The following is an 11,542-nucleotide window of genomic DNA, read 5'->3' as shown; positions in this document are numbered from 1 at the left end:
GATAGATAGATAGATACTTTATTAATCCCAATGGGAAATTCACATATAATACTACTTGTTGATATTAACAACTCACAACTGCATTTATTTTCATATTAGCCTGATGCTGTCAGGAGCCGGATATTGTAGCCTCTTGGATGTCTTCAGTTATATATTGCTGCCTCTTAAGGCATTTGCACAATTATACAGCTTCGCATCCCTGAAGTGCGATACTAACAGCTTTCAGAAGACAGTGCCTTTACATTTCAGAAACCTGCACCCTTACATTTTGTAATCCTGAGACTCTCAGCTCTGAAAAGCCTGCATGTTTAAATAATTTGGGTCTGATGCTGTTATCTCTCATAATCCTGCACCTTTATGTTCTTTGAATATAATGATGCCCACTCCGAAAAGCCTGCATTTTTGCATTTTATGATCCTGATATTGTCAGCCCTGAGTAACCTGCATGTTGTAAATTATTTGGGCCTGATGCTGATGTTTCTCATAATCCTGCACCATTATGTTTCCGTGCCTAATAATGTCAGCTTCCAAAAACCTGCACCCTTAAATTTTATGTATCCTAATACTGTCAGCTCTGAAAAGCCCGCATGTTTAAATTGTTTGGGTGTGATGCTGCTACCTCTCATAATCCAGCACCTTTATGTTTTTGAGCCTAATAATGTCAGCTCACAAAAAGCCTGCACATTTACATTTTATGATCTTAAAACTGTCATCTCTCAAAGGCCTGCATATTCAAATTATTTGGGCCTGATACTATTGTCTTTCAGAACCTTTCACCTTTACATTCTTTGAGCTAAAATTGTCAGCTCCTAAAAGCCTGAATATTCATTCTTTGTGTCTGATACTACCATGATTTCAGAGGCCTACACCATTGCATTCTACGAGACTGATAATGCTGAACACTTATAATTTATGAGTCTGACACTGTCAGCTCTCAGAATTCTGCGTGTTTCTATTCCATGAGCCTCCAACAGCCTTGTCTTTTATGTTCTATAAGCCTGATACAGCCAGCTCTCAGAATTCGGCAACTTTACAATCAAGAACCGTAATATAGTTTATTTTCAGATGCCTGACAGTTTACATTCAGTCACCCTGATTCTCCACTGTCTGCTCTCAGAATCCAGTTTATTTACATCACTACCTCCTAGTGTGATCAGCTCACAGGCCTTTGTCTGGCACATTTCTGAAGCCTGATACTACCACTTACTTGATGTCAGCACCTTTGCAATCTGCCTGATGCTGTTGACTTTCTGAGGAGTGCAGAGTTAGTCTACAAGAGCTGGATAGTGTCTGCTCAAAGACACCTGAAACTTTACATTCTACTACCCTGTTACCGTCAGCTCTTGAAATCCTTCCATTTCACTTTGCTAAACACCGACTGAATTGTCTTACAGAATTGTGCACTGTCAAGTTTCTGTAGCCTGATGATACCAGTTGTTTTCTACCATCACATTTACACTTTTGGCATCTGATGGTGTTGACTCTCAGAAGAGTGCAACTTGCATAAAACTGATAGTACCAGTCCCCAGGAACTGTCAGCTCTACACGAGTCCCTCCTGCAACAATCAGCTTACAAAGAATGCGTAGAATCACATTTCTAAAGCCTCATGTTAACATCTTTACAGCCTAGACGTCTGATGCTTTTGATGTTCGTCAGACTGTAACATGTGGTTTCAGGAGGCTGATAGTGTCTGGTCTCTGAAACTTGCATCTAGACATTACTACCTGCTGAAACAATCTGCACATAGAAGTGTGTGTTGTTGCTTTTCCTAAGTCTGATACTGTCAGCTTTCAGAAAACTGCAGCTTTCCATTCCAGTGCAACCTTGATAATGCACATTTATGCAGCTTCGCTCTTCTGAAGCCTGATGCTGTGAGCTCTCAGATGCCAGCAAATGTATAATCTAGGAGCCTGACACTGTCTTACGTTATAACATTAAATCACAGAAACCTTGAACTGCACATCACAGGAGCCTGATATAGTTACCACTTACTGGCCTTCTGACATTGGTGACTCCCAGAAGTAGTACCTTTGCATTCGTTGAGAGTGGTGCCTGCATCTTTGCAATGTTGATCCGACATATGCTCAAGCAACTGAATCTTTATATTACCTAATACTTCCATTTTCTCTAGGCTACATCTTTCCATTTTAAGAGACACAAAATAGCAGAGGTTGGAAGCCTTTACGTCTCGTGCCCTGATCATGACAGCTCTTAGAAGTGCCAGTTGCCAGTAATGGAATATCATAAGACAGCAAAATTATTCAGCCAGTGATGTCTAAACATTGAAAACTACTGGTGTCTTTGATGTCTGCACAGGGATGAAACCTCTGATGAGATGTAACAGTGGTGCCCCTCTAAAAGTCTGCTATGCACAGAAAAGGAGCGAATGCAAATAATGAAAATCAGAGCATGAGAAGTGCAGCATACATTTCTAGTTGTGTTCCCTCTGCCTTTCGTACCTCTTTTAATTATACATTTTAATTGTGTGCATTGTCCACATTCCAGCTTTAGTCTCATCATCAGTCCCATTCTTGTCTGACACATGGAGCATAATGCAATCCCCTTGACAACTCATTGGCATACAGTTTACTGCCTCACTGGTCACTCTCCTTCTTTGGATGAATTTAATTGGTCTTTGTACAGAAGCAGTTTCATCCCAACATAAAAAATAGGTTAAGTACAACATGAAGAAATATAACAGATAAAGGGGGTGTGGGGTGGGTAAAGTGAATCACTAGAAAAGAGAGAGAGGTAGGGTGGGAGAGCCTCGACCACGACCGAGTAAGCATTGCCTGTCTGTCACCCAGCGCAACAGGATACATTTGCTTAATAGCGGAGTGCGCTGGCCGCGTCGGATCGCGCTGTTTCTCTTCAGCCTCTTGGCAATCAGCGCCGGACGGCCGCGCGCTCGCTCCGCACACCACTGCCTTTCGCGGCGAAGCGAAGAGCTTTCTCATTTGTCACAACTGTCTGCAGAGCGGTAGTCTAAAAGAAGCAAGACAATGTGGAAAGAAAGAGTCAGTCCAGGGCACCAGGAGTGAAACGAGCGGACTGGACGGTCTCTGATGCTGGAAGTGGGCGTATTTTAAAGGTTCGGCAGAGTTCGGAAACGCCGGCTGAGCTTTCTCGCTCCGGACCATGCAGTGAAGCTGCTCGGGGAATAGATCACCTCGAGAGGATTTAGTTGCGGAACACGCTAAGAAAAGGTACGTTGTTCTCCTTTACAATAGGCAGGTGGTATGAAGACTAGAACCAGCAGGTGCGACATGCGAGTGAGCGTGTCCTGTAAAAAGGCTGGCGTCCCGTCCGGGTTCGGTTCTTACCTTGACGCGTAGGCTGGACTGATGAGTTTGGTTTGTGCGCAGTGCCAACTTGCTCAAGATGAAAAGGTATGCAGGCTTCTCAAAAAAAGTGGAGCAGCGGAATGTTAGGACGCGATCGGGTGGCGCTAAGAATAGCAATGTCTGGTTAAGATAAAGATATTTTGTTTTAACATTAGAAAGAATGGAAGAAAAATTAGAGAAATCGGAATTGTGCCTGAGAGGAGTTGACCGTCCCATCTGCGCAGGTTTGTGAAGCCACTCGTGGGGTTGTGCGGCGGTTCTGAGGAAATATAAGTGGAAAGGCCATGGGGAAGCGGCATTCACCTCCAAATCCTTAGAGGGGGTGGCAATTAGGGTCAGGCTATGGCGGGACCGTGGGTGATAGTAACTTCGGTGCCTGGAACGGTGAGGCAGCGTCATTAGAAAGAGAAGCACAATGAAAAGCCTCCTCTGCCTCTTAAAAAAAACGACTGGAACAGCGAATCCTTTAGAGAATAAAGCAATAGATATATAAAGTAAGGCTTGCAGTCTGCTTTCCAGAAATTTTTTTGGGGATAATATCTGATATTTCAAAACTGAGACAGATGGGTGGCATTTGTTTCATAAGCACACCTTCGCAAAGCCCACTCCCAAAAATAAAGCTTTTTTTGTGCCTGGCGCCTCTTGAACCCTCGACTGCACTGACTTCAGGGTGGTATTCAGACTTTTTCCTTGTGTCTGAATACCAGGTCTGGGAGGGCTGCACGTTCATTTCTCGTGAGCCTGATGGCGTTAGCTGTCATGGCCTGCGCCTTTACACTTCAAATCCTGATATAAGCCCACGTAAGACTGCAGCGTTACTTTCCCAACTCCTGACAGTACAAGTATTAATAGTTTTCATAATCTTTTAGCGGCAGGGGTCTGAAGCTCAAAACTTTACATTCCTTGATCCTGACATTGTCATCTCCAGTAAGCCTGTACCTTTACATCAGTAACATCTGAAACTATCAGCTCCCGGTATTTGTCAGCAGCAGGTTTACAAAAGAACCTCATACTGTTAGGTTTAAGTGGTCTGCCCCCTTACTTTTCTACACATGCTATTGTCAGCCTACATCTTTACATTTAAAACTCTTGATGCCACCATCTCACAGGACTCTTCACATATTTCAGCTTACATTCAATGAGCCTAACCCTGATAATCTGTAGAGGCCTCCACATTCTGAGAAATGCCAGCTTTTAGATGTTAGGCACTTTATATTTTTGAGTTTAACCCTGTCAGCTAACTGGAGATCTTTATATTAATAATTCTTGAAAGTGTTAGTCCCCAGAAGCCTATGGTTTTATTCTCTATTAGCCTGCTAATGTAAGCACTTGGAGGATTGTTACTACCTCCCAACACTGTTAGCACTCAGATGCCTGTATCCTCACGTTAGCCTGACAGGGTAATCTCTCTGAAGAATGCAGTTTTACATTCTAGGAACCTGATACTGTTACCTTTTAGAAGGTTACAGATGGCACTTGCCTCACACCGTCTGCTGCAAGGATTAGGTATGATGCCCTCCGGCTTCGACCAGGACAAACTAGTTAAGTAAAATGGATAGGTGGTGTTTAATCTGTGAATTTCCCCTTGGGATTAATAAAGTATCTATCTATCTATCTATCTATCTATCTATCTATCTATCTATCTATCTATCTATCTATCTATCTATCTATCTATCTATCTATCTATCTATCTATCTATCTATCTATCTATCTATCTATCTATCTATCTATCTATCTATCTAATCCAGATCCTGAGAGAGACAAATCTGGAGAAGGTCCTTGCAGAATCAGACAGAAAATGAGACTCACTATGTACATAGAAGAGAAATGGTGAATTATAGGTTGCCTGTCTGGCAATGTAGATGAATAGATGCCACCTTGAATGGGAACCCCTGCTGCCACAGAGGATGCAATGAATGAAAGATCACTTAGGTACTAAGTGATACTAAGTCTAGGAGTCTCCTTGATATGTAAGTGAGAAGTGACACCACAGGGACCATGGCCATATGAACATTTAAGTCCAGTTAATGTTTCTGGGATGCAGTTATTCTGGGAGTGGCCAGAGGGCACCTATGGGGTTTAATAGGGCATTTTGACCCTAGAAATAGCATCACCAGATTTAATGTTTCTCCCACTATGTATGCTATATTATACTTCCCAAAGTACCCAGCGTTGCCGGGGTATATTTGTAAAATAGGTTAAGGAAAGAGGCAAAGGTTTATGTATTTTTGCTTCTCACCCTCCCACTTAATAAGGGAGAAGCAAAAGCTTTAGATTCATCAAAAATTTCGATCTTGATGTTTTAGGGTCCCCTGATACTGTGTGTCTATGTGTCACAGTTTCTTGAGGACGGTCTAGAGCTAAAACAACTGGACAGAAAAATACCAAACTCGAAATGTAAGAATGTTATGAGATGACGATGTGGTGATTAGTTTTTGAGCCAAATCGTGCAAGAGGAAGAGGCACCCTAGAGGAACCCTCAAATACCGTAATTCTGCAATTAATTATGAATTCTTCTTGTCAATTGATGTCGTAATGACCTATTTTATGATCAGAAAGATCAGCATCAGAACAGTAAATAATTACTGAAATGTTATATATAGAATAGTTCAGATAACTTGGTTCCGGGGCGCAAAGACTACTGACGCTCACGTCCACATTTTTTACAACATAAATGGCGACCCTGTTGTTATTGCTAACTTTCCCATCTACCTTCACACTGCCTGTCTAACAACATCTATGCTCTGTTGAGTTGAGAATTTGTGTCTGTTTGGATTCCAGAATTGTGTTAACTCTTTGCTGGGTTGTTAACATGAATGCTATCATGTCTGACTCGTCCTTTTAGTTCAAGGTTGGCAGTTCATAATGCTTAAATAATGAAGAAACACTTGAAAACTGAAAGGCAGAGATTGGTTTATTTTAGTGCACCGAGGTGAGTAGCCACCCAGTCAAGTAAAGTCTGACTCAAAGTCTTCCAGCTGGGCAGGAAGGGTTAATGCATTTATTCAAAGGGGTCTTAATAAACACATTTAAAATATTTTGGGATCACATTGACATTTAGTATCCAGGTAAGAGCACCCACCAGGAAATGAACCATAACAAAATTCAAACAGTGAATGTGGTGTGGAACTTAAACCTACAAGCAAGTGCTTACCAGCTATGCCAGGAAGCAATACTGTGTTAAACATTTCCATCAAACCCCCAAAAGAAATGAGCAGCACAGAGCTAGGAACACACTGTCATCATGTTCTGTCTCTGGGATATCTAATCTGCACACAGAGTTGGTGGTCATGATGACAAATCTTCATGGACAAGGTTCTTTATCAAGCTAAAACTCATTCCCACTGTCCACAGGCTTTACCATTCTAAAGCACCACTGTCATTGTTGACCTCCATAATGTGTTATCAGATGGCCAGAGGCTCAGAGGCATTTTAGTGACTCCAGTTGTCAACATCTTTTAAACATAGCAAAGGAAATAAGATGTATGACTGGCCATCTCCAAGCCCCTTCTAAGTTACCACATGGGTAAGTGCTGGGGTTTGGAAGTCCTACTGATTGTGGTAGCTGCAAACCTTAGGTCCAGTTTATAGTTTGTCCTGTACTGAATTGTTAATATGTGTAGCACAATGCCGTTTTGTCCTGTGGAGGTCCATTGACACCATGGCAATGACGTGTGGACCAGGAGCTGCAGCTCACTGCCTGTGTGTGGGGATATCTGGGAGATGTCAGGGTGGACTAGTGGCAATTGGAAGTTTCAGGAGACAATGTGCAATTTACTAAAAAGAAATCAAGCTTAAAGTACAAGCAAGTTTATTTTTTGAAAGACATAATTTGATATTCAGTTTTTATTTACTGTATATTACCTTGTAAGGAACATCTTGGGACATTACATAAGGCAAGTATTAACTGGAGTATAAGGTAAATAATTTTTTAATAATGTACATGTTTATTTAATTCCAGCAATCAAAGCCTACTAGAACTGAAAAAAGCAAAACTGATTCTTAAAAGCTTTCACCTAGCACATTCTGGTGTAAAAACTTTTGTATAGAGTGAGATTAAGTGGTACATTGTTTATGCAAATTGGTTATCTGTTGGCAAATGTGAAGCACAGCTTTATTTTGCCCACATAAACAAACAGCTTTTTTCTAGATTTTTGGATCCCAGTAGCAGCTGCACACATCCAGTTAGCCAAATAAGCAAGAACTGATGGCGCCCTGAATTTGTAAACTCCTCTCAATGCCCCCAGGCCGGCTCAGCAGCAGAAAATTAAACTGCCAGACGTTCTAGTGAGAACACAAAACCTTTCAAAGTGGTGAACCTGGGGTGCTCTGCTCACCTGCCCTCAGTCTGAGTTTTGAACTTACAGTACTCCTTTTTGTAGCTTTTGTGTACATGTACAGTCGCCTTTCCAGATTCGCAAATTTGATATTCGCAGCTTCAGTTATTCGTAAATTGGCCGTGACAATTAAAAACGAATATTTTTGAAGCTTGCTGAAAGCTGGCAGAAACTTGCAGACAATGCACAAGCCAGAAACAATACTGAAAACAATTTGCATTACATACAGTTAAATCATATCATATATAAATACTACTGTTATTTAATATTCGATAGTGTAAATGCATAATTAAGCATACAATGTTATCTAAACCTTGGAAATTACAAAAAAAAAAATACAAAACCAGTGCAAAAGTGGAAGTAACAAAATGAAAAATAATATTTGAAAAACAATATTTAATTTAAAATAGAAAAAAAACATACTTGAGACAGAGATCAGACCCTGGCTAAAACATAACACCTCTGGTATTCAGATCCTTTTGCATGTACCTGACAATGACTGTCTGCTCCCTTTGTGCCTTCAGCTCTTGGTTACATCTTTTCAGTTCTGTTTGCAGTCTATAACTTAACATTGAAGTGCTTCAGGCTGCCTAATGGACAGGAATTGACAACTCAGCCACAGCATAGTTAATTTTTTTAACACATGACACAAGAAGTTCTAGCAGGAGTTCACTGGTTACAGTGCAGGAGACAAGAGTAGAAAACCCTCCACTCTGAACAGCAAGTGCAAAGGTCTTCAGTCTTTAGTGTTATTTGCTGCAAACACAATTTGTACAATTCAAAGTAGTCACAATACTAAATAAATAAATACATGTGCCTAGTTAGTTAGTATAAAGAAAATCTGTTTACTGCATATTTGCCTTTGAAATAAATCCCCCTGTTGTTCTTTCTTATGCCATTTGGACTTTAATTTGCCCCCTTTACTTTTCATTTGCTTTTGGAAATAGGAATAACCACCCAAGCAAATTAATCATAATAAGGAAGGCTCTGAAATGAGAAAAAGATTCACCATCATGTGTCTACTATTAAATCATCCATGAAACACATACTGTTTACTGAACATGTACACAGGGTGAGTACAGCAGGTAGAGGAAGACAGGCCAGAGAAAGATGAAGAGGCAGAAGGAGCAGCTAGAGGAGAAAAAGAGTTACAAAGAAGTAAGAAAGTGGACTAGGGAGATAAGGCTTGAACCATTCTTTAGTTATTCTCAGTGATGACACATGTAAGGTTGTTTCGTTTTCTTTTATTTTGTAGTGTCTATATCCATGTCCCTGTGCCCTTTTGTTATTTATCATTTTTATGAAAATAAATAAATAAAAAACGTATTTGCTTAAATCCCCTGTCTTTGTTTTGGATTAGGGCCTGTTCATTATTGTCCCCTTCAGGGCACGATGTGGACTGTAAAAGTTACACTTTGAATCCTAGTGTTCCATGGTGTTAAAAATGGACATGCAGTCCAATGATTGTATCTGTGTCTAGCTTGAAAATAGAAGAGAGGAAGACAGACAGGAGGATACTACTGGCCTGGATTATCTATTATACTCATTTAGGTTCTAGCAGCCCGCTGCAGTTAGTTTGGTTCCCTGGTTGTCAGTGCCCTATGGCTGCATTAGGTTAGGTTCAAATTCCAGGACAGTTACAATCTGTGCAGAGGATGCATCTTCTCACCATGTGTGCATTAGTTTTTTTTAAATAATACTGCAGTTTTCTTCATATTAATTGGAGAGTACATGAGTTTGCCAAGAGAAAGCCCTGTCCAGGATAGACTTGAGTCACCCCTCTTCCTGCTACTTTAAATTTGTAAAGGAATGAATGGATAAATAGACAGATGGGCTACTGTCCTCTCTTGGGTTAATTCTAGCTTCAGAGAAGGCAGTCAGAGTTGGCTTGGTGTTCCTTTATGAGCCTTCAGGGATTGAATAAACAAAAACATTTGACATTTTCCAGTCCATAGTAATCACCCATATATTGTATGACAGTAATAAGCTATCAAAATTAATAATGTACAAAAATAGAGAAATGTAGACTGTAAGGAGCAATGATGCAAGGCAGGGATGGCAGAAGGTGTTGAGAGTAGCTCTCAGTATTTACAACCCTGAAACCCTGCAACCTTCAGACATTAATAAGTGTCATTTGTTTCTTTTCATCCTTTATTATCTCGCTGCTGCTGCTGCTGCCTTTTGGAGGTCTGAGTCAGAGCGTCAATCAGTTATTTTACTGTTGTCGGGTACAGTGGCACAGAATACAGAAGGCAACGAAAACGGGAAGATGGCTTAGCAGTGGCAGATATACTGATTACTCTGATATGCTGCTGGAATCATTTCACCTTCTTTCAAACTCCTCTCACCTTGTGTAATCTGTTGGTATGGGCAGTTTCATCTCATTAATTTACATCTGTAAACAGTCAGAGAGGCCTTGTGGTTAAAGTACTGGACTGTTAGCCACAAGGCTGCCAATTCAATCCTTTCTCTGACTTATTGTGTGACCCTAAGCAGAAAGCTCATCTTACTTCTATACTCCTCCTTATGTAAGGCCTCCTATAAACCCCTGTCATCTCTCAATGGTCGTGGAACCTCACCTTATCCTCTACTGTTTGCTGGGATATCATTTTCAAAAATATAATTAAAAAATTTTATGAAGAAAACCCAAGTATTAATTTGTTCAATTACCCATCATAAGCTACACTTCATGGCTAAGCTAAATTCACCTCTAGGGACAACTAAAGTTCTATCTGTCGATCTATTTGTCTATCTGTCAATCTATCAATCTATCGACCTTTGACCTCAGGAAGTCCCAAGGTCATATATGCCCATGTACTGGCATAGACCTCACTCTTTGCTCAAAAGCTTTTCGGAGCAGTAGCTGCTAAACCTCTCCTTGCCTCCAGGTAAAAGACCCCTGATCTGATCATGCTGAAGAACTGTATATCTTCATTTTATTATCTAATTCTTCTCAAGTTGACTGCATCACCAGTGAATGGTGAGTCTAGTCAATCAGTTCTCAACTGGCATTCTGTGAACTCATGATGCCATCACTTGGTCAGTTGTAGTGGTTGTGGCTGGTTGCTACTGCTGAGATTCCTGGTGGTATTGCACTGAAAATGGGACATAGGTGTTGGGGGCATTGAGGGACAGCCTTTAAGTTTGTCGTATATTGATTGCTTCCTATTCTGACATGTTGATTATATTTTGCCTTATTAATTAGTTTGGATCACAAAATTAATTTTTTTTTGCTTTTTAAGTTATATTTACTCTTTTATCAAATGTTATCAAACCTCATCCAGGCCTTTCTGGTCATGTATGTGTTTGGGGTTGAGTCAAAGTTCAAATACCCAGTGATTGTATCCTATTCAAAGTTTTTTGGGGGCACATTGTTGCTTTTTTCACTACAGTGGCCAAGCTGACCTGTTTTCAGGAGGTAGCTTATTTCTCTTTGTACTTTGTCTTCCTGCTCTGCATTTTCACTTGGGCAGCATATCACCTTCACTTATCATGACTGGCTCCAGCAGAAACCCAACCAGTGCTGCCAAGCAGAAAATGATGCTTTGTTATTCCATGAATTTCTGGAATCCTGTCCATTTAGTCATCCTGTGGGCATCCACTATAGACATTCAGCTCAGCTACTTTGACCCTTGCATGCTGTGGTTTTTGAGGTTTGGTGACTGACTAAAAGCAAGGTTGGTGTCTATCAGCTTGACAATGTGGCTGGACATATAAAGAGTTGAAGTTTTCCTGAATCAAATTCCACACAGTATATTTAGTATTTTGCTTGCCATTGACTGGAGGAGAACAGCTGATAAGCCTAGAGGTGTCCAATGGACCCCATTATCCCAACTTAAAGATATTGGCTTTGCTGACAA

General features: G+C 40.7%; 1 protein-coding gene across 2 annotated transcripts in view; it reads left to right on the top strand.

The window, feature by feature from the left end:
• Window positions 1-2,830: 2,830 nt before the first annotated feature.
• LOC127529594 (chemokine-like protein TAFA-1) overlaps window positions 2,831-11,542 on the top strand; it is a 110,290-nt gene continuing 101,578 nt past the window's right edge. Inside the window, exon 1 of one of the 2 annotated variants that reach the window (XM_051933598.1) lies at window positions 2,831-3,207. The gene's annotated coding sequence lies outside the window, so the exon portion shown is untranslated. The remainder of the gene's footprint in view (window positions 3,208-11,542) is intronic. The other variant, XM_051933599.1, reaches the window with a different exon arrangement.

The sequence above is a fragment of the Erpetoichthys calabaricus genome, chromosome 11, assembly GCF_900747795.2.
Source record: "Erpetoichthys calabaricus chromosome 11, fErpCal1.3, whole genome shotgun sequence".
Lineage (NCBI taxonomy): Eukaryota > Metazoa > Chordata > Cladistia > Polypteriformes > Polypteridae > Erpetoichthys > Erpetoichthys calabaricus.
This window is presented reverse-complemented; position numbering and strand designations above follow the sequence as displayed.